Source organism: Nicrophorus vespilloides, unplaced genomic scaffold (genome assembly GCF_001412225.1).
Source record: "Nicrophorus vespilloides isolate i.1.1-1 unplaced genomic scaffold, Nicve_v1.0, whole genome shotgun sequence".
In the NCBI taxonomy this organism is placed as follows: Eukaryota; Metazoa; Arthropoda; class Insecta; order Coleoptera; family Silphidae; genus Nicrophorus; species Nicrophorus vespilloides.
In genome coordinates, this window is record NW_017099933.1 from 457,174 (window position 1) to 479,389 (window position 22,216).

At 30.3% G+C, this 22,216-nt stretch overlaps 9 non-coding genes across 9 annotated transcripts in view; all 9 read right to left on the reverse strand.

Moving 5' to 3' along the window:
- Positions 1 to 15,451: 15,451 nt before the first annotated feature.
- Positions 15,452 to 15,586, reverse strand: Trnay-gua. The gene is made up of 2 exons: positions 15,550 to 15,586; positions 15,452 to 15,487 (listed from the first exon to the last, which is right to left on the reverse strand). It is a non-coding gene; the product is annotated as a tRNA-Tyr (tRNA).
- A 1,257-nt stretch (positions 15,587 to 16,843) lies between these two features.
- Positions 16,844 to 16,977, reverse strand: Trnay-gua. The gene is made up of 2 exons: positions 16,941 to 16,977; positions 16,844 to 16,879 (listed from the first exon to the last, which is right to left on the reverse strand). It is a non-coding gene; the product is annotated as a tRNA-Tyr (tRNA).
- A 67-nt stretch (positions 16,978 to 17,044) lies between these two features.
- Positions 17,045 to 17,180, reverse strand: Trnay-gua. Its single transcript has 2 exons — positions 17,144 to 17,180; positions 17,045 to 17,080 (listed from the first exon to the last, which is right to left on the reverse strand). It is a non-coding gene; the product is annotated as a tRNA-Tyr (tRNA).
- Positions 17,181 to 18,675: 1,495 nt separating this feature from the next.
- Trnay-gua lies at positions 18,676 to 18,809 on the reverse strand. The gene is made up of 2 exons: positions 18,773 to 18,809; positions 18,676 to 18,711 (listed from the first exon to the last, which is right to left on the reverse strand). It is a non-coding gene; the product is annotated as a tRNA-Tyr (tRNA).
- A 67-nt stretch (positions 18,810 to 18,876) lies between these two features.
- Positions 18,877 to 19,012, reverse strand: Trnay-gua. Its single transcript has 2 exons — positions 18,976 to 19,012; positions 18,877 to 18,912 (listed from the first exon to the last, which is right to left on the reverse strand). It is a non-coding gene; the product is annotated as a tRNA-Tyr (tRNA).
- A 1,410-nt stretch (positions 19,013 to 20,422) lies between these two features.
- Positions 20,423 to 20,557, reverse strand: Trnay-gua. Its single transcript has 2 exons — positions 20,521 to 20,557; positions 20,423 to 20,458 (listed from the first exon to the last, which is right to left on the reverse strand). It is a non-coding gene; the product is annotated as a tRNA-Tyr (tRNA).
- Positions 20,558 to 20,624: 67 nt separating this feature from the next.
- Trnay-gua lies at positions 20,625 to 20,760 on the reverse strand. Its single transcript has 2 exons — positions 20,724 to 20,760; positions 20,625 to 20,660 (listed from the first exon to the last, which is right to left on the reverse strand). It is a non-coding gene; the product is annotated as a tRNA-Tyr (tRNA).
- A 1,201-nt stretch (positions 20,761 to 21,961) lies between these two features.
- On the reverse strand, positions 21,962 to 22,072 carry Trnay-gua. The gene is made up of 2 exons: positions 22,036 to 22,072; positions 21,962 to 21,997 (listed from the first exon to the last, which is right to left on the reverse strand). It is a non-coding gene; the product is annotated as a tRNA-Tyr (tRNA).
- A 62-nt stretch (positions 22,073 to 22,134) lies between these two features.
- Trnay-gua overlaps positions 22,135 to 22,216 on the reverse strand; it is a 163-nt gene continuing 81 nt past the window's right edge. The window contains exon 2 of the tRNA in view: positions 22,135 to 22,170. This is a non-coding gene — a tRNA (tRNA-Tyr). The remainder of the gene's footprint in view (positions 22,171 to 22,216) is intronic.

Sequence of the window (22,216 nt, forward strand, 5' to 3'; positions counted from 1 at the left end):
ATTATTTACCAGTAAATATATTGAATTATGGAAGTAGCCACAGTCAGTATTGTACAATAAAATTTGTCTACTATTACATTGAATTTCAGAACAACAAATAAATCAAAAAAATAAATAAAAATATGAATAGCTTTTGTAAAATGTAATTAGAAATGTTTTGATTTAGTTGTACATAAAAACATCTTTCAACATGTATTTCTGTAAAGAATTATGTATAGCATTTACAATATTTAAGAAAAAAATATGCTTAGAATTAAATTGTATATAATAAAAATCTTGTTTTCATGTTTTCACAAAAGACCTACATTGATGGATTTCCATCGAAAATTCAAATTAAGTAAATATAATCAATATTAATTGGCGACCGGCATAAGCATGAGAAGAATAATAATAATTTGAACACTCCAATTCAATAGGCATTGTATAAAAGCTTTTTTCTCTCCCCTGAGTCGATGCGAACGAACGTTTTCTTCTCGGAGACGACGGGACCCTGAAACTTATTTTTTTTGCGTGCCATTAAGTCTAATAAATCATTTCAGTTCATCTCCCGTGCTCGGCAAAATTAAATATTTAAATATCCAATAACGATTCGCGATTGTGTTTCCGTTCTCGACGTAATGAAAATCCGATTTGCACTTGACATCCTTACGCAAATACCCAGACGAGCTTTCTTTTCCAGTGCTCCGCACTTCCGTCTTCCCCCTGCATATCTCCGTCTACACCTCTCATCAGCTCCGCGATAGTGGTGAAATCAGATTTCGCATGTATTTTAACGAGACCCGAGATGTTTTAAATTTAATTTGTTTCTGTGCGTTCGGTTAATTGTCTGGGGGCTTCAAGGGATACCCGCTGCATAATACATTTAGCATATACATAGTTTATTTAGACCCAGTCACGCTACCGACCCGAGAAAGTGGCGTCCAGGGATCAAGGCACAACCTCGCCGCCTCCCCAAAAAGAATTTAGGGCGCAAAATAAAATAACGAAAGAATAGGAGAGAGACAAAAACAGATAGCGCAAACATCAAGCTTCCATCTCTTATCCTCTTTATTTTCCACCTTACGTAAGCGATCTTCTAATGCAGACTCCACAAAATTACTTAATTTACTATACACATATTTGATTCGTTCCAGTTTCAACCAAATACAACATATCCTATATTGTACGGTCAATATATTTCCTTACTTTGCAATTCCATACTGATCGATGTTTTATTATAATGTGAATCCCTATATAAATTCATGAGTTTACGATTTTTTGTTACACACGTGTCTGTGTATTCGCAGAAACAAACTCGATGTTCATACTAACGTACACATTGAGATTTGTTCCAGTATCTTGATGTCATTTAAATTTGCTTACTATTAATTTCATTAACGTTGTTTTCTAAAACTAGTTTTTATGAAAAATAAACATTCAGCACCACATTTTACTTGAGAAAAGATCAATTTGTCAAGATATCATTTTATATCCTTAAGTATACAAGTATGTTAACTTAATCATAGAATTATAAATAATGTGCAAATTATGGAAGGTACGTTAATTAGAAGTAAGTAATATAAGAGTTGTCAGTAAATAATAAGCAAAGTGCTAAAAATCATTCTTTCACAACAATATTTTCCAATGACGATAAAATAATAATATTGAAATGAAAGAAATATAATTTCAAAATTAACAGATATATAATGGACTCAATCATCACGTATGTTGGGACAATCATAGATCTAAAAAAAATAATATACGTATTATCTAACGTACGTTAAAAAGATAAGTACACTCTATTATTACTAGATAATAATAGTGTAATTATTTATTCACTAATGCACTAATGCACTAATTCACTAAGCATTCATTCACAAATATATTTTCTTATGACAACAAAATAACATTCATTCTATTGATTCAATAATATTCGTATGTACGCAGACTCAATTCATATATTTGTACCTTAGATCAATCATAAGACTATAACAATTTAAGTACGCATTATCGAACGTATTTTAAAATGTTAAGTAATAAAATAGTATGACAAAATAAAATGCATGTTATTGTCTCAATAATATTATATTATAATGTAATTATAATATGCAAATTAATAGAAAAATAATGCAAACTCAATTCACTGTTTGAATAGTACGTTAATATAATTCTATAAGCAACAATTTCGTACAAATCGAGGTATTATTATAATATACAAGTGTTAAAATCGTATCTTTTTTCCTTTAAATTCTTTTTATTTTGTACGTTCATCGACCTGTTAAATTTCCCCTTTGCTTTTTGAAATGGAAACATTTTTTAACTTCTTCCTTTCATTTTACTTAGGATTCTGTTCAAATTATGGTAATTATTCACCGTTCGACTTTTTACCTTTATTCGTTTTTTTTTTGCTAACTTTGTGCTTTTGATTTTCTTCTTTCAATGAAATAGGTAACATTTTCATATTCATATATCCGTTCTACTTTTTCGTAATACATTTTATCTCTTCATTCATGTACAATAAATTTATTCAAATCTGAAAAGATAAAAATTTTATAAAATAAAAATCTTATACAAATAAATGTAAACATTTAATGATTTAATTTGTACTATGTTTGGTAGTTGTGAATTACAATTTTGTGTAAAATTTATTGTTTAAGACTGAAAAATAATTTTATATTATTTTTATACTTCCGTTTCATGTGTATTATTTATAATATAAATTGAATGTGTATACCGTTAAGTGAGAAATTGCATGTTTCTTGGAAAATATGTTATAATGATAATCCATTCAAGACACACTCATAAATCATGTTAAACAAGATGTCAAATTTTACCTTAAATTAGTTTCCAACGTAGTTTTATAATATATTTGCTTGATTATTAATTTTCCTGTCAAGAAACTTTTAAACAATTTATAAACTTAATGATGTTGAGAATAATCTTGAATATGGAATTTTATATTTTATTAATTAATAATTTAATAAAGTATATTTTATCAACGTTGTTGATGTGTTAATAAAAATAAGTTATGTACATTAAAATAAAATTGCATTTGAGAATCCAATTTTTACTTATACTTCTCAAGTCATATTTGACGTGTACGAAATGGTAGAGAGAAAAAAACTCATCTCTGAATATTGAAAAGCAACGCATAAGCCGATTATAATTTCCTGAAATGAAAACTTCAAAGGAGGTCCACTTCGATCGAAACGTCAGATGCGATACGGATGTGGAGGTTGGGGGAAAGGAAGTTCCTCCGGATGAATGGAAGGATTGAGTTCGTAGTTTTAATCTTTTATATGGATAGCATCAATGTCAGACATAATCCGGCAATTATGAAGTGGTTTAGTCGTTTGTGGTTACGCAAAGTGTTCAGTAGTTCAATGGGCAGAGTATGCATATAGGTAAATAGATAGATATACGCATACAGTGCCCACAGCCATTTGATGAGAGAGATTTCGTTTGAAAAGGCTTGAAGAGATTTCCTAAGAAGAACACTTTGCATTGCGTTTGATTAATTAAAAGGTTCGCTCAACGTTATAATTTCTAAAGTACATGATTTACGGGTTAAAACATCCTTTTCTATATGCGAAATGGGTTGGTATACACTGAATAATTCATTTAGAATAATATTAAATAAAGTATACTTAACCATTTATGTATGTTTTGCAACTATACGTCAACACATTATACAACTGTAATATAACATTTATATACAAACCATATTGTGAGAGTACCGCAAAAATGAAAAAATAAACGAATATTTTTTTTATACAATAATAATACAACAGAGTTATCTGCTACAAAGAGATATTGACGGTAGCTCTTTTGTAATATTATATCGCTTATTAGCGATTTTTATGAGATAATATGACAACGCAAAGACTTAAGATTTTAAACTCTTAGCTTTAACATATATGTTAATCATTTAAATATTTCTACAACTAATAACAATAACTGCAACTAATAACATATAAAATAATAAATATTAATAATTAGGTTTTCTCACAAAACCTGATTTCTGATTTACGAAATTTTAACAAACCAGAAAGTAAATAAGATCAATCTAAAATTGTCATAGAAAAGTTTTATGTTTTGATTGAAGTTTAGATTATATGTGTAAATGTCAGAAAGGATTACAGTTTTGTACCAAATATAAAAGATATTGAAAATTTAGAGTTAATTGAATTGTTACTTTGAAGCTTGAGTTAGCAAATTCGCTTTCAATCAGTAACAAAAAACAAAAGTAATAATTTTTCATTTGTACATTCAAGTTTATTTTTGTACGGTTTATTTTTTATGTATTTTGTTCTTTTGTCCAGTTTCAAACAGTCCGGGCCGTAACGATTACCCGGACTATGCGAGTAAATTTAAAGACTACTCGAGAATTCATACAAATATTCAGGACAAATATAATATACATACAAATCCATCAAAATCTCTTTATGTTGTTCGAATATCTTGAAGTGGAAGAGATCCGCATTTGGATTCGAATTAGCGAATTGAAATTGAAGCAAATGCACTGACGACGACTTTATTATAATTGCTTATTAATGCGATATGTTTGTCCCGTGGGCATCTGCCAAACAAGTTTCTGTCTAGGCTACAACCATTTGCTAGCTGCAGCAAGAGATTAGCAATCCTGCGACCGGCGGTTTTCATTATTGGTGTGTATCGCAATGTTAAAATCGGACCCATTCACATTTGACGTGCAGATTTATTATTGTCGTGGACTCTTCATTTCTGCTGCAAAGCGAAACACACCGAGCTCATCCATTGTGCAACGCTACCAGCCGACATACCACTACATCAAAAGTTAATTAATTCATTTGAAACCACCCCAGTTGCAGCCCTCGCGAAGAAGTCCAACATATAAAACGGTACAGAACAAAACGAAACACAGCGAACAAACAATATAAAAAATGAGTGTGTGAGAGAGAAGGTTAGAGGGGGTCGGCGCAACAATTAAATTCAAACAAACACTTTTCCCCGCTTTTCATTGTGTAACTATTGGGTTGCGAATAATTCATCCGGACTTTTCGTGCGTTTGTTTTCTGCTTTCTGTTTAGTTGGGCGACAGATTGGAATGGATTTAGAGAGGGGAAATAATAGATGTGTTCCCACGGTGTCAGACTGCTCGGAATCATTGGCATAGGTTTGGTGTCAGCCCACGGCATTGGGGTGGTATTAATTTGTATCAATCGATTTTATCGACAGAGACAATTAATCGAACGACGCCGCATTCAATTTACGTTTATTATTGTCGATGGTCGTGCTGTGTGGAACAGCGGAAAAAAATGTTTACATGGAGCTTTTCACTTAGCGGATTATGGGTGCAGGCCTATGATAAATAGTTGATTCGTTCTGATGATATTAGCATAAAGGTGGTGGTAGTGCTGGGGGTGGGGATTACGCAAGGATTTACCGGAAAAAGGAATTGAACGGTTCAAGAGTTCAATATAAATTCGGAAAGCCTCTTCCATCCAAATTGTTTTTGCCGTCAACGAACACAAACTAATAGAAATCTACATATTAAAACATAATAGAACAATTACATTTGTTTTATACATCGTTTAATATTTATTACTACAATTCAATTAGTTTTATTGAGAATACGTCGAAATTCTAAATGAACAATCTCGACAAATAATCAATTAGATTATATCTAAACTAAAGCAGTCTTCAGACTAAATTATATAATACAGTGGAACCTCGATTAACGAGTTCCCTTCCAAAATTTCCGGATTTTTACTCGTATAGTGAAATAGTCATATAGTGAAACACATTTACCCAAATCAACCAATGTAAATTCCGTTAATCCGTTCCATGCCGGAAAAAAAGAAGTATAACCGGGTCTCGATTTCTCATGATTTTGCATTTCTATGGTTATTTTTTATTCTTTAGCTTTTTATTCGGAGACATGCCAGTGTTCTTAAATTTTGCACAAAAAATCACAAATAACATGTCTGAACACAAGTTTGAAAATTTTGTGATCACAAACAATACTAAGATACAACTAGAATGACCACTAACACTAGGAACTGTTTTCCAATTCACACATGGTGAGTCATTTTTCGTACAATTGATTTTGCTCGTTAAGCGAAATGTTCGTTATGCGAGGTGCTCGTTAAGCGAGCGATAAACAGCAATAACTCGAAAGCTTCGATCAGTGCAGATTACTAAACAGATTTAACTAACACAAACTAAATTTTAAGTGAAAAGAATGAATATAAATTCTAAAAAATAATACACATTTTTTTTTGCACATAATACTTTTTTTTTTCTTTATGCCGTTTGGTTTCAAATGGTCTGGGATATTGATGAAATCGATTATCCGCATTATGTACCTCTATGTACCTTATGTACCTATTATGCATAATGCGGATTGCTGTATGTGTAATAGTGTTCATATTATTGATATTATATATTTATGATAATTAAGTAATTCATTTAAATAATTTTTTTTCTCGGTGGAAAGAACAAGACCAGTTTATAAAAATGTGTTTATAATTTATAATTTATTATATAAATTTTTCTAATATTTATTAATAATAATAATTTATTGGCCAAACATACATCAACATACATAAAAAAAAATATATATTAATAGGCTGTCCAAAGGGTTAACGACCGAGGTATTTCCGCCCTCCTAATATTATTTATCCTTGTTCTTTCAATTATTTGATATCAATTTTTCTAACAGATCACAATTATATTTTATTATTTTGATAATATAATAATTATGATAATGAAACAATTATGCCAATATTTAAATAAGATCCAGATTAAGTTAAACTGCAATAAAAATAAGTTTCAAAACTGTGTTCTTCCATTTTTGTGCCTCTAGAATTAGATTTTAATTTAATAAAAAAATATTGGAAGTTTACGATTTTTTAAGATAATAGATAAGTGATGGTAAGTTAGGAGTTGATTCAATTTAGGAAATGGAAAATAAGTAACTTTAATTTTAATGTACAATTAAGTACCTTGTACAGTTTGGTTAATCTGAAAAATAAACAGCACAAAAAGATACCTGACTGTATAAAATTAAAAACGCTACCATTTTATTTAGTTTGTTTAGAAATTCGAAGTATTTGAGATTTTGCTGAATTATTTGAGGTATTGAAACCCCGGCGCTTCCATCGTATATTATAATCGCTGAAAGAAATCTTGTTTCTATATTTAATACAAATAACACAAATTTGCTCCGCCTTTTCTGGACAGTAATCGTGTGTGAATATTCCGTTTAATCAGGACAGGATTATTGTAAATTAATAATTGGCACATACAATTATATTACCAGATTACAAAAATAAAACAAAATAAATATTTAATGAACAAACAGAGCACGAAAACTTCGAAATAATGTTGGAAGTAAGTTGATGTCTGTATAAATTTACTAATCATCGAACGAAAACCCAAATGGTACATAAACAATCTTTCGTGCACAGAATCCGAAATGGTATTCCTTTTCGGTAAGCAACGAAGTTAATCTACAATTCCAAGCAGCCGAAAAGCATCGGCCACAATTTCGTGATGACGAATTAAATATGCAACGTTACGTAAAGCTTCGCTATTATTCAGGACATGGTAATTGCATTCACCGAGGAAATGCAAAAACAAAACAAAAATACTCGCATTGATTGCTCTTCTATAAATACAAACGCGTTTTTGGTGGAACTATTTCGACGTAATTAACGCGAAATTGGTGAAAATTTGAAGTTCGTAAATCCGCCGACGGCTTTTCATAAATTTTACCAACAAACAGAATAAACCACGCGCCGCGAAATATAATTATTTTAACACGTTATTTATACGTTTCCCCTCTTGCCGGCAATATTGCTATCCGCACGGCGGTTGTTGTTGTGTAACATCTAAATTACTTTATAATGGTTTCGGTTTTTGTAACTGGAAGTAATGCGAGTTTAATCTGATCTTAAACATACTGCATTCAGCAAGATGCTGCTACGAATATCCTTGCTACGTATGTTTTCATCCTACAGTCGTAAGGTCAATGATCAATCCAGTAAATTGAAGGCTGTTTACTAGCCAATCTAAACTTTCCCAATACGAATACAAGCTATTAAACTGCCCAATAAAATGATTGCTATTCACTCGTGCAATTGCTGCTTCAGATTTGATTTCATGCACGTAATTAAAACATGTTTTTACCTAAGAACAAAAAAATCAGATTAAATCATAAATTACATTTGCGTTTTGTTACAAATATTATCATAGATAGTGATCGTTTATAATGCAGTTAAGAAGGAACGGCACCAAGAGCTTTATCGCTTCCAATGTTTTTTTTTGCGCTTGAAACATGTTAATGGTGCTGTTGACCACACCTTACGTGACCGATAGGTTCATTTTTTTTAAATTAAAACACGTCCATGCGGAAAAATTATGTATATGTGTGATATATACTTTTTTTGTAAGCCTCCGCACGTTATGCGGAATTCTTTTCATTAATTAGGAGAGAAGCGTCCGGCATTAAACGCTAATCCTCTTTTAATATTAATTGAAAATTAAATAAATCCACGACCGACTATACGTTCATTCGCAAAGGTGTTGTATTTTTTAGAAGCTACCTATACAGAAATTCCTCTCATAGTAATCGGATACGCTAATAGCCCCGGACTGTTTGAAACCGGACTATTCGAGAACTTTAAATTGGCCTATAACAAAGAAATTGCCATTTTTCTTATACAAAATTTATTCAATAATATATTTATTATCAAAAAACTGAACTAGGAGTAATTAATGTCTTTATTGCAGTAAAGATTGATTACAGATTATTGTTTTGTATTGAATGCCCCTGTAAGCCTTAGCTCTTTCGGCATGTTTGAGTGGTTACAGTTATAAAAAAAAGTAATATACAGTAGATTTGAAGTAGGTTTGCGAGTTAGGTGTAATTTTCTTTTCACTGTTATGTGTTTTAGCCCTCTGTTATGATACAGACATATGACCACTAGGCAGTATCTGGCGAAATTGTGCTTGACACAAGCTAAGTGAAGAATGTGGGGATTTAAAGAAGAATTGATGATTTATAGATTAGCAAATACATAAGCTCATTTTTCTTATATTATAACTTTAAATTTCTAAATAATAGAACTCAATTCAAACAACCATTCTGGTGACCCCCAGGGAAGCGAGTCCAGACCCTAGTTGTACTTACTATACATACACAACAGACCTACTAACATCGGAGCAAAAAGTTACAATAATCATGTTTGCCGTTCATACTGCTGATCTACCTACAGCTTCAAAACGATTGCAGTTATCACTGAAACATATTTAATGTTGGCTCAAGAAGCGCAGTTGGCAAAATAAAACAACGGTAATTAGACCTAGATGTTTATACTTGCTGCTCAATAGCAACACTCACATGTCAGTTGACAATAAACTTCTCATATAAAAGAAGATTATCCATCCACAGGCTAAAAATAATTATATGAAGGCAGAAATCGCTAAAGCATACAGTTAGTATCAGAACCGTCTGAAACTCCTTCCAAACCAGGTTGCTACTTAACACTCATGTCCATCTTCGCAGATTGAATACATACAAACCACCTGCCGTGCAATTTTATAAACCACAACCAATATGTCATCTCACGTAACATAGTCATTCGACCAATTCATTTGTATTAATCATCAAATACATTAATATTTTTCTAAGAATGATTAGACTAAATATCAGTTTTTTTTAATCATAAATGTGTTTTTTGCTTTTATTGTTGGTCCTCGATTGGTCGGGTTTCAAACAGTCCGAGATATTACTCGTATTGCTGATTTTTTATTTTGTATAACAAAATATTTACAGCAAATTTAAGAATTGAAAATTACAGCTGAATTTTGCAATAATTTATGTATATTCAATATTTAATTAATTAATTTGATAAAGTGGTTCTACATATATGTATACGTATTAATATTAGTTGATTAAGTTTGTAATTGATATATGCATTTGGATTGAATTAATTGTATGAGCGCAAGTGTTGTGTAACAAATTTTGGATACACACATTTTACGGGCAGCCGTAAAATCAGCTATATAATCAGAAATCGTTACTTAATAAAATTAATTAATTTAATTTCATTGATAATGAACCATGAATTAAAATTCTGGCCTATATAAATCGATCCAATTATAGTTTGTAAAGACTCGTTAATTTAATGTTTTTAAATCTTTATTTATTATTTGTTTTGTACTAATCTATTTTGATTACATAATCAAAGTAACATTAATTTGCATTGAATTAAAACAGTTAAACATACATAAATAAATCGTATTTATATTTTATAATTACAACAAAATTAAAAAAAATAACTGTGGCTATTAGTCATAGTTATTTTTGCTTCCGCCTAATTTTACTGAATAATATTTAGTATAACAATCATATAATAAAACAAAAAAATATCAACTGTTTAACTTATTTTCTATATTATCAGAAATGTTCTATAAATACTTCTTAGAATATGTTATATTGTAAAAAATGTAAAAATTGTTAAAGATCTGAAAGTTAATATACTTTTTTTAAATATTTAAAGATATTTCATATTTTTAATATATATGTAGATAAACATTTTCTTCTTTATGTAGTAATAAAATTTTAACATTTAGTAAGGATATTACAGTAAAATTTATTTATTTACCTAAATACATACCTATATATAAAACGAATTCGTTCAAATATATCCTTCTTAAACAGATTTCATAGAGAGCAATGACCGATCAGAACATTTTTCCAACTCGAATCCAAGATGCAGAATAGGCAGATTCATCAAATCTCCACATCAAACAACAGAAGACAACATTTCATAGTGACCCAATTAGATTCACTGAGCATAACAACTTATTTTGTAGAACTTGGTCTATTCAATATCAAAAATAACTCTAAATTTACCACGTATTCTAGACATTTTAAATCTGAAAATGAATTTTCGATTAACGAAGTTATGTGATGGAATCTATATGATTTATTTACTATATAAATGTCGATTAAAAGCCTCAAAATTTGTTGATGACATATTGCATTTAAGGAATAAATTAATTTAGAATTGGAGCGGTTATCGTGGTGTATGATATTTGGAATGGATCAGGGCTGCGACCACAATGAGGATCAATTTGATTTATTTATTGATTTCGACTCATAATGGGGTAAATAATTTAGGAGGAATTGCCGTCCGAGTCCATTAACTGGCTTCCACCAGAATATACCGGTTGTTCGTATGGTACGTGTATATGTACGTATGAGAATGTGCATGTAGGAGTGGATGTGAATGTGGATATGGATGCGAACGTGGATGTGCACGAGTCCGAGGTTATTGCAGAGCTAGGAATATGAAATTTAATGTGTCGGAACGGCTCCTCTCATTGCCCATTATCCGATTAAATTTGCCAGGAGACGTTGGCCGCACAAACATACCAGGAAACCTTCCTGAACACATCCTGACACTACTACTACTCTCCGACGCGAATCCTCTTTGTGTGTAACACCCATTTCATCACTTAATTAAAATGTTCATTAACTATCTTGTTTCCTGTAAAACTCGTCCCTTCGGACATGCCGCCATTCGTCCTTATTACTTTTATCTTCAAATCATTCGCACTAGGCTGTGTTTACAATTGTTCTAGTTTCATTATGAACGACATTTAAGTTTATTAATCTGAACCTTGCCACTGTGTAATACTTTACTACATTGATATCATTTGTTTTTATTACTTTGATGATGATTGAGACAATTCATATTACATTTTAATTAAAATAAAATATCATCTACATAATATATGAGGAAAGAACTTAATTATATCCATTAAGTGTGTACCTTTCTCATATGGCTCAAGAAATAGAGATTATCTGTAAACAAAGCATTTGAAAACCCAGTTAGGTAAAAACGCAAATTATAGCATTAAACACGTGTATAATTAAATATACATATAACATAACCTAACCTCCAGTAATCCATCATAATTTAACAGAAATATGTAAGAAAATGTATTGTATAATAAGTTTTGTAGATATCCTATATAATCTCATTAGTATATAATTCAATATTACAAGAAAAAAACTTATTTATTTTTACAAAATCTTTTTGTTTTAAAACCCACAATAAAAATTAGAGTGTTACCACAAATTAGTGGAATTAACCACGATTTACTTAATATTAGATTATTAACGAAATCTTAGGTTCAGTCTTATTCATTTCAATGTTTCATTCATTCGGGCGGGTAAAACTGTTGTCATGTTGATTGATTTCCAGTACATATGTTTGATATGTATTTACATGATTGGTATCCGCTACCATTTATTTTTATAGCATTCTTTCCTATATCCATTTCAGATTTGGAAATAACTCTTGGAACCTTGATATAATCTCTATGTTTGCTTGTTTCTTAAACTTTTATTAAGGTTATTTTATATTTGCTTCATTTAATGACTTTTCCAAATTAGTCTTTGTTAATCAACTCTTAACATCTAAATATTTAACATTATTATAATTAATACTATAAAGCGGTGTAATAACTATGAGTAATCAATATATACAACAAAATATCTAATAAAATCAAAGATTTTTAACTTTCGTATATAATATTTACAAGTTGAGATAATTAAAAGAACGTTAGCTATCCAACTAAAACTTGTCTACAAGATTGTCATTCTCGAAATTCTAAAACTTGGAAGAGTAAACTCTTGCAGTATTTTTTTTTTAATATTTTTAATTTAGCATTTATCAATTTTTATGAATAACTTAAATATTATATTCTATTAGAATAGAAGAATGTGGAACATATAAAAGTGAATATTGATTTAGAGTAAAACCCTCAACTAGACGCTCTTATCTTCCTTTTTTTACTAGTGGAACAAAATCCCGTTTCCCACGGGAAACTACAAAACTCGTTTCGATTCAATATTTAAACATACCGCCATTCTCAGAGACGTCTGGCCTTTATTTTTATTTATTTTATTTGACATTTAAAAAAAAAAGTTCCAAGCGTAGTCACATCCATATATAAAATACGTCAGATAATAAATTTTACCTTGATTGTTTGAAATATGCAGCGATAATCAACTGCCGATAACCACCGTTTAAAAGAGATGATCGAGAGCTGTCCAACCGTTCACTTCAAAACAACGCGTCAATCAAATGCAGGATTTTTTTACCCCAATTTTTAGACCACATTCAACCATTTATACGCAATACTATTAGATATGTATCAACTTTACTACCTTATAACAATAAAGTAATAGATTAAACTAGTAGCAAAACCCAAAAATGGTGGACTGTAACAAACAACCTTTGGATTTCTAGGAAATGTTTCCTGTCTAAGAACTAATACAATTTCTACAGTCCATCAAACTTAGCTATCAAAAGTCATGAACAATTGAAGCAATTGTAAGTAGTTACTTACAGTCTTCTTATTAAAAGTATCCTTCGAACCGGATTTGAACCACTGACCTATGGATATCTAAGAATTATTTGTCGAGTAACTAACTGAAATTAAAAAAATAATAAATTTATTTACAAACATAATTATTGACCCATTTACAATTTGCAAGGGCACAAACATTTATCTTATTACAAATCTCTCAACATAGTTAGTTTGGGTTTGCATCGGTTTATATTTCTTACACTTTTAAGAATATTATGGATATAATTATTTACATAGGAAATGTTTACAGCCATTTTTGGGCCATAAGTGCAATAGTTCTATGATTTATGAGATATAATTCTGTTTTTTTTTTTCTATGGTTTTGGCTGCAACGAGTTTGTCACGGAGTTTCCACACTTTTTGAGGCCTTCTTGTAGCCATCGAGTATGCGTATCTCCTGCCAGAAGTCGCTTATTTCATTTTCAGAGACCTCATTTTCGTGTTCCCTCGATCCTATTGTATTCATCACTTGTCTCATTGTAGGGATTTATTCCTTAGATCCCATATGTTGACTTTTGGAGGTGCTTCCACAAAACTCTGTCTGCTTTATTTGTATGCTAACATTTTGGGGCCTGTTCCGGTCGTCCGGTTACTTGGTGGAGCCATTTCACAGAGAAATTTTCACAGGTGGTAATCCACCTAGGAAGGGGTTTAATTGTTTGTCACTTAAAAAACTATTTCACTACTATTGGTACGCGATAACCTTTTTTAAATTGTGTGTTCGGTTGAGACCGGACACTTAAGTATGTATAGCTCGGTGAGAGAAGCACGTCCGCTCTGCTCCACTGCACAGGGTGAACTTCTACAGTCCACCGCTCTACCAACTGAGCTATCGGAATAGCGCATCCCGGAATATAATTATAACAGAATTAAATAAAATATCATAGCTAGTTTTTCTTAACTTATCAAAGTATATGTAAAGTCAAATCCTTAATAGTCAATTCCTTTGTTATTTGAACTTCCTGAATTGGAGATGGTAGTGTTATTCATTTCAACGAGAGGTATTGAAGTCACGTAACGATGGAAACGCGAAGATCGAGGTAATAAAAGATATATTCATTGAACGGGAGCGGATGCAATATGCTTTTTATGTATATAACGCAGATTTGCGAAAGTTTTCAAGAGATTTGGCCCTTTGAGTTTTTACCTGCTCCCTTTGATGCCTCTAGTCTGCAAGAATGGTTATTGAAGTTAATATTCCAATACGCGATTTACAAGAATAATATTACATGATCTATGTTCAGAGTCGCGCAACATCAATTGAAAAACACTCTTCAAAGGAGTGATGTGAGCAAGTAGATAATGAAAAACAGATAAATGGAATTTGTTTCCATCGTGGAAGAGGCGAAAAATTTGTGCTGCGAATTTTAAAGATGTTTACTTCCCCTGCGGAAATTACAATATCCTGTCTGCAATGGGCAAAATGTAAATTTTAGTATCAAGATATCCTGTTTGAAATTGCAATGAATATACACTTGAGACTTCTTTTTTGTTTGCTTTCAATGATTCTTTTAATGTATTTTTTCAACACTTTTAAAACAACAAAAAAATAGTCTAGACTCTGTTTTATAAAATCTATATGCTAATTTCCTTTCAAAACAGATTCTGAAATATATAATTATATAGGCTGAAAAACTGTAGTTAATTGCTTTTTGTACCATGTGTACAATACATTATGTTAATTTTTCTTATATACATTTATGTAATACAACTATAAAATACAACAAAAAGACATATATGAAATATATTTTCAATACTAATATTAAAGTTGTAATTAGATTTCATTGATGAAAGGTTTTTTATGTAAAAATACATTTTTTATTATATTAAAACAAAAGAAACCTTTGAAGCAGATTTGAACCAGTGACCTATGGATGTCTACTACTTTTAGCTTATTTAACTAATTAAGAACTAATTACACAATTAACTAATGCACTGTACAGTCCACCGCTATACCAACTTAGCTATCGAAGGTCATATCTATTCAAAATGCACTGTTTGATCTCAACTTTGACCGTAATTCAATTATTTATCAAAAGAATCCTTCGAACCGGATTTGAACCAGTGACCTATGGATATCTACTGCTAATTAATTGTTAATCAATTACTTGATTAATTTTTCAATTTAAGTATTGCATTCTACAGTCCACCGCTCTACCAACTGAGCTATCGAAGGTGTTGAATGTAGAGCAAATTCTTGCTGATTCGAACGTGAAAGTTACTCTACTTACGTAAGATTACTTAAAATTGTTTAACGAAAACAGATAATTTACTTTGTATTGCATTATTTTTCTTTACAAAATTTTTTTTAAGATTAACAACTACTTAATAATTGAATACTAAACATATTTTAGTTAATTCAAATTGAACTATATTCATATAATTATAATAATATTATTAATGCCAAAAGAAAATGAAACAAATATTCTGAATAGTATACTCGTGTATTCTATCAACAAAAAGCAGAAAATACAAAGAGAAGCACCATCAATAAAGAAAATAAGATGTACAGGGTGGCCCAATTGAACTGCAAACAACTTAACTGCTATAACTTTTGAACCGTTGGCAATGTGTCCAAATTTCCCCTAATGATAGCTGATTTTATTGTTTACAAGTCTGAGTAAGAATTTGCATCTAAAATTTTTGGAAAAAAAAAGTTATCAGCAATGGATTTCAAACGTAATAGTGTGATAGCCCAATATTTGAGCTGAAAATCAAAAGTAGCTATTGTTAGAGCCGACGAACACCTTAATGTGAATAAATCTTTCGTGTTTCGAACTAGTAGTCTTACAAAATTCTATTTTCGTGGTCGGAAAAAACTAGATCTGTGCCAGAGGTGGTTCGGAAAGTTAAGGTTAAGGCAGTGGAAGACAAATGGCTCAGCTGATCATATAGAAAATAATCATGCAACAAATAATTAAAATCGAAAAATTTCCCATTTGAGAAATTCGTAAACAAATAAAATGATCGAATTTACTTAGAAGAGATGTCAAACGAAAATTTAGAAATTGGAATGGTCATAAGAAGTCGTTGGCAAAACACTACCACAACTACCGTTTGTCAATAGTCGCTCTCTGTTGGTGTTTTTGGATCGTGGAGTCAGAGTTAATTCATATGTCTACCACGGAAAAAATTTGGAAGGTGCTCTGAAGCCGTGGGCAAAGTTGTAATTCAATTGGGTCACCCTTATATATTAATTTATATAATTTTATATAAAAATACAAAATCTGATTTATATTTAAAAAAATATATCATGTAAATCTATCAATATTATTTTTATATCTATCGATTTAAGTGGTTTCCGACTTACACTAACACTTTTAGAAGAAGAAAAACGTGTAAGTCGAGGAGTTGTATCTATTATTTTATTTTCAAAATAATTATACAAATTTAATTTTTAAAGTAATTTTCCATGTTTTATTTTTCAAAAGAATCCTTCGAACCGGATTTGAACCAGTGACCTATGGATGTCTACTGCTTTTAGCTTATTTAACTAATTATGAAGTAATTGCACAATTAACTAATGCTTTCTACAGTCCACCGCTCTACCAACTGAGCTATCGAAGGTCATATCTATTCAAATTGCACTTCTTAATTTCAACTTTGTCGGTACTTCAACCATTTATCAAAAGAATCCTTCGAACCGGATTTGAACCAGTGACCTATGGATATCTACTGCTAATTAATTGTTTAATCAATTATTTGATTAATTCATCAATTTAAGAATTGCATTCTACAGTCCACCGCTCTACCAACTGAGCTATCGAAGGTGTTGAATGTAGAGCAAATTCTTGCTGATTCGAACGTGAAAGTTGCTCTACTTACGTAAGATTACTTAAAATTGTTTAACAAAAACAGATAATTTACTTTGTATTGCATTATTTTTCATTACAAAAACTTTTTAAGATTAACAACTACTTAATAATTGAATACTAAACATATTTTAGTACTTAACATATTTCAGTTAATTCAAATTTAACTATATTTTTATAATTATAATAATATTATTAATGCCAAAAAAAAATCAAACAAATATTCTGAATAGTATACTCGTTTATTCTATCAACAAAAAGCAGAAAATACAAAAAAATAAATAAATGCAATAAAATTGAAAATAAATATTATAAACTACAAACTACTATAATGCAGATAAATAATTATATAGCTCACTTGCAAAACTAGCTCCAAGGATTGCCAACAAAAACAGCTGCAGAGAAGCACCATCAATAAAGAAAATAAGATGTACAGGGTGGCCCAATTGAACTGCAAGCAACTTAACTGCTATACCTTTTGAACCGTTGGCAATGTTGTGTCCATATTTCCCCTAATGATAGCTGATTTTAGTGTTTACAAGTCTGAGTAAGCATTTGCATCTCAGATTTTTGAAAAAAAAAAAGTTAGCAGCAATGGATTTGAAACGTAATAGTGTGATAGCCCAATATTGAGCTGAAAACCAAAAGTGGCTATAGTTAGAGCCGACGAACACCTTAATGTGAATAAATCTTTCGTGTTTCGAACCATAGCATGTTATAACGAAGCTAGTAGTCTTAAAAATGCTATTTTGGTGGTCGGAAAAAACTAGATCTGTGGCAGAGGTGGTTCGGAAAGTTAAGGTTAAGGCAGTGGAAGACAAATGGCTCAGCTGATCATATAGAAAATAATCATGCAACAAAAACTTAAAATCGAACTCAACAAGTTCCAAAAAGGACAAGATCTCACCGTTGTGCAAAAAAAAAATAGGCCCGATAGAGCAAAGAAGTTGTTGCGCTTACACGAATGCAGCCAGTTGCCAAATATCGTCTTGCTTGATGAGAAAAATTTCCCATTTGAGAAATTTGTGAACAAATAAAATGATCGAATTTACTTAGAAGAGATGTCAAACAAAAATTGGAATGGTCATAAGAAGTCAAGTATCGCGCTTTGTGGTAGTTTGTTAGGCTGTGACGGTCGATAGTCGCTCTCCGTTGGTGTTTTTGTACCGTGGCGTCAGAGTTAATGCATATGTCTGCCACGAAAAAATGTTGGTTAATTTATATAATTTTATATAAAAATACAAAATCTGATTTATATTTAAAAAAATATATCATGTAAATCTATCAATATTAATTTTATATCTATCGATTTAAATGCTTTCCGACTTACACTATCACTTTTAGAACAGGAAAAACGGGTAAGTAGAGGAGTTGTATCTATTATTTTATTTTCAAAATAATTATACTAATTTAATTTTTAAAGTAATTTTACATGTTTTATTTATCAAAAGAATCTTTCGAACCGGATTTGAACCAGTGACCTATGGATGTCTACTACTTTTAGCTTATTTAACTAATTATGAAGTAATTGCACAATTAACTAATGCATTCTACAGTCCACCGCTCTACCAGCTGAGCTATCGAAGGTCATATCTATTCAAATTGTACTCCTTAATTTCAACTTTGTCGGTACTTCAACTATTTATCAAAAGAATCCTTCGAACCGGATTTGAACCAGTGACCTATGGATATCTACTGCTAATTAATTGTTTAATCAATTACTTGATTAATTCATCAATTTAAGAATTGCATTCTACAGTCCACCGCTCTACCAACTGAGCTATCGAAGGTATTGAATGTAGAGCAAATTCTTGCTAATTCGAACGTGAAAGTTGCTCTACTTACATGACGTAATTTAACATTGTTTAACGAAAATTGATAATTTACATTATGCCACAGTATTTTTCAATACAGAAACGTATTTTAATATTAAAAACTAAGTAATAATTAAATACAATTGAGAAGTATGTTTTGATATGATACGATAACTAAATAAATATGATTAAACATATATAAAATGCAATACAAAATCTGATGAATGTATAGTTTAAATAATTATGTACATCATTTTACTAAAAAATCTTTGAAATTGCAAAGTTTTCAATAGAGACAATAAAAAGATATTTTGTTTATATTAATTAAATATTGATAAATTATCAAATAATTTGTACTAATACTAAATATATTAATGATTTATTGAAATACCTATTTTGGAGCTTTATCAGAAATTGTCTTATTATAATATTATATGTATATATTTTGTAAAAGCATTCGGCACGAATTCGAATAGTGCGGATTCGCTATTATACTGTGTGAAAATTATACAGTCTACCGCTCTACCAACTGAGGTATCAAAGGTATATACTGATTATTTAAGAAAAAAGAGCGCATTCCAAAATTCCGCATTCAAATTTTAAAGGAACAACCATTAAATTACAGGGCAGGAAAACCAATGGTCCTTGTGGCAGTTGATTATTTTTGTTTGATTATTGTTATCGTAAGAAAAGAAAAAAGTAACAGTTAAATTAAAGATTATTATTGTAACTATCTAAAGAATTAATGACCAAAAAATGTATGAAATATAAAAAAAAATACTAAAGCCTTGTTTATTTCAAGTAGAAATTAATGCAGAGCATTGTTTTACATTAATAATTCATAATTGAACATTTCAATTATTTTCAGTTTAATTTAATTAATCTTGAATAGGACTCATAATAAATTGGTTTTGTGTATATCCGATGAAATATATGCCATTATTTTGAGTGTGATAATCTACTTGACTTCCACACATTCTTTGAAAGACGCAATTCAATTTTGATGCCCATATGTGTTCTTGAATTGTAATTCAAATGATTTTTGTTGTCCCTACGTACTTGTTTAATAAACTGATGACGGGAGTGTCGGTTCTTCAATGATAACATAAAGGTTGTCGTGGGCCCATTTTTAGAATTGTGTCACATTTAAATTTGAGGCTCCAATCTTCTACTATTTAAAATAGTTACATAATATGTACGTTCCCATTAAAGAGTATAATTTCGATATTCTATGAAATTACTAGTTATTTCAGAAAATATCAATTAAATTATAGAATAGTTTACTTATTTAATATTTTAACTAATTATTCTGTGAAATTACGTAATTATACAAAATAAAGTATGAAATAAATAGATTAGTGTAGAACATTCTATTTCAAAAAAAATTCCTTCGAACCGGATTTGAACCAGTGACCTATGGATGTCCACAACTTTTAGCGTAATTAACTAATTATGCAACTAATTGCACAATGTGTTATTGCATTCTACAGTCCACCGCTCTACCAACTGAGCTATCGAAGGTCATGTTTATTTTTAATGCAATTTTCACTGCCAACTTCGTCAGTAATTAAATTATATATCAAAATAATCCTTCGAACCGGATTTGAACCAGTGACCTATGGATTTCCACTGCTAATTAATTGCTTAATCTATTAGTTGATTAATTTATCAATTTAAGAATTGCATTCTACAGTCCACCGCTCTACCAACTGAGCTATCGAAGGTGTTGTATGTACAAAAAATTAAATACATGCAGTATTAAAGGTGAAAGTAGAACGCTCTACTTTTATATAATTAATTATACTTTTTTTTAAGATTATTTACATTGGAACTTTTTCTGCTGCATAAAGTAGTGCTATAAGAGAGTGCTAATAAACATTTATTTATTTATTAAATAATACACATTTTAAGACATAAATAACTTAGTGAAAAATGAAGAAAAATAAGAAATTTAACGTAGTTTCACTTCGATTGTTCCGGATTCATAATAGTTTGAAAATTTCAAAAGAAATCAAATTTTAATTCAAGTTTTTTCATGTACGATTTATTTTTATGACGTTCTGCGATGCGATATATATTGCCTCGATTAGTCTGTTTCAAATAGTCCGGAATTACCAGGACTATGCGAGGTATTATTGTATTAATAATTATTTACTATATGTCAATAATATGAGTAATAATATTCTAAAATAATATTTTTTTACATGTATGTTTATTTTGTATTGTTGCAGTAAATATGTTTATTATTCGATTTTTATGCAAATGCAAGCGAAGCAATGTTTTAGAGATGATATAGAAAACTCATAAACATAAGTGGTTGTATTGAAAAACCATTTCCATGAATCGATGAATGTATTGCATAGAGAAGACCCAATTTTAAGATATAAACATGCATGTCATTTCCGATCGTTGTTCATAATTTGAAACCTCCTGGCCATAAACAATTTTCGTTCCTTGCCAATTTTTTTATTTTCAATGCCAACATTACATTAAATATATTGGCAACATTTGGATAGTTATTATATTTTAAGTAATCATTTAAAAATAAACCTAAATTAACCCTATAACGCCAGAATTAATTATTTTAAATTTAATTTGTATCATATAAAACTAGCATATTAACTATAAACTACGTACTGTTATATTTTCTTGTCACACTAACAGTAGGCAGCACGTGCAAATTTTAAGATAGGAATGCTACACTCGACAATTGGTCGAAAAATATTGATGTAGAAAAGGTACGTCGCCAATTTGCATTATTCGGCGCTAAGAGGTTAACGTTATAGATATAACAATATTATGAAAAGGTTTTGAACCAGTAACCTATTGATATCATGGAAATATTAACTGTCAATTACTCGACATTTACATCTTTACAGAGAATTGTACCATTTTTAGATAGGTACAATCTTATTTTTAAAACAATCCTTCGAACCGGATTTGAACCAGTGACCTATGGATATCTACGAATTGTTACCTGTCGAGTAACTTATTTTATTCTACAGTCCACCGCTCTACCAACTGAGCTATCGAAGGTAATGAGAATTGTACCCATTGTTACCAGAATTTTCAGATAGTTAGTCTTCTTGTTAAAAGGATCCTTCGAACCGGATTTGAACCAGTGACCTATGGATATCTACGAATTGTTACCTGTCGAGTAACTATTCAATTTCTACAGTC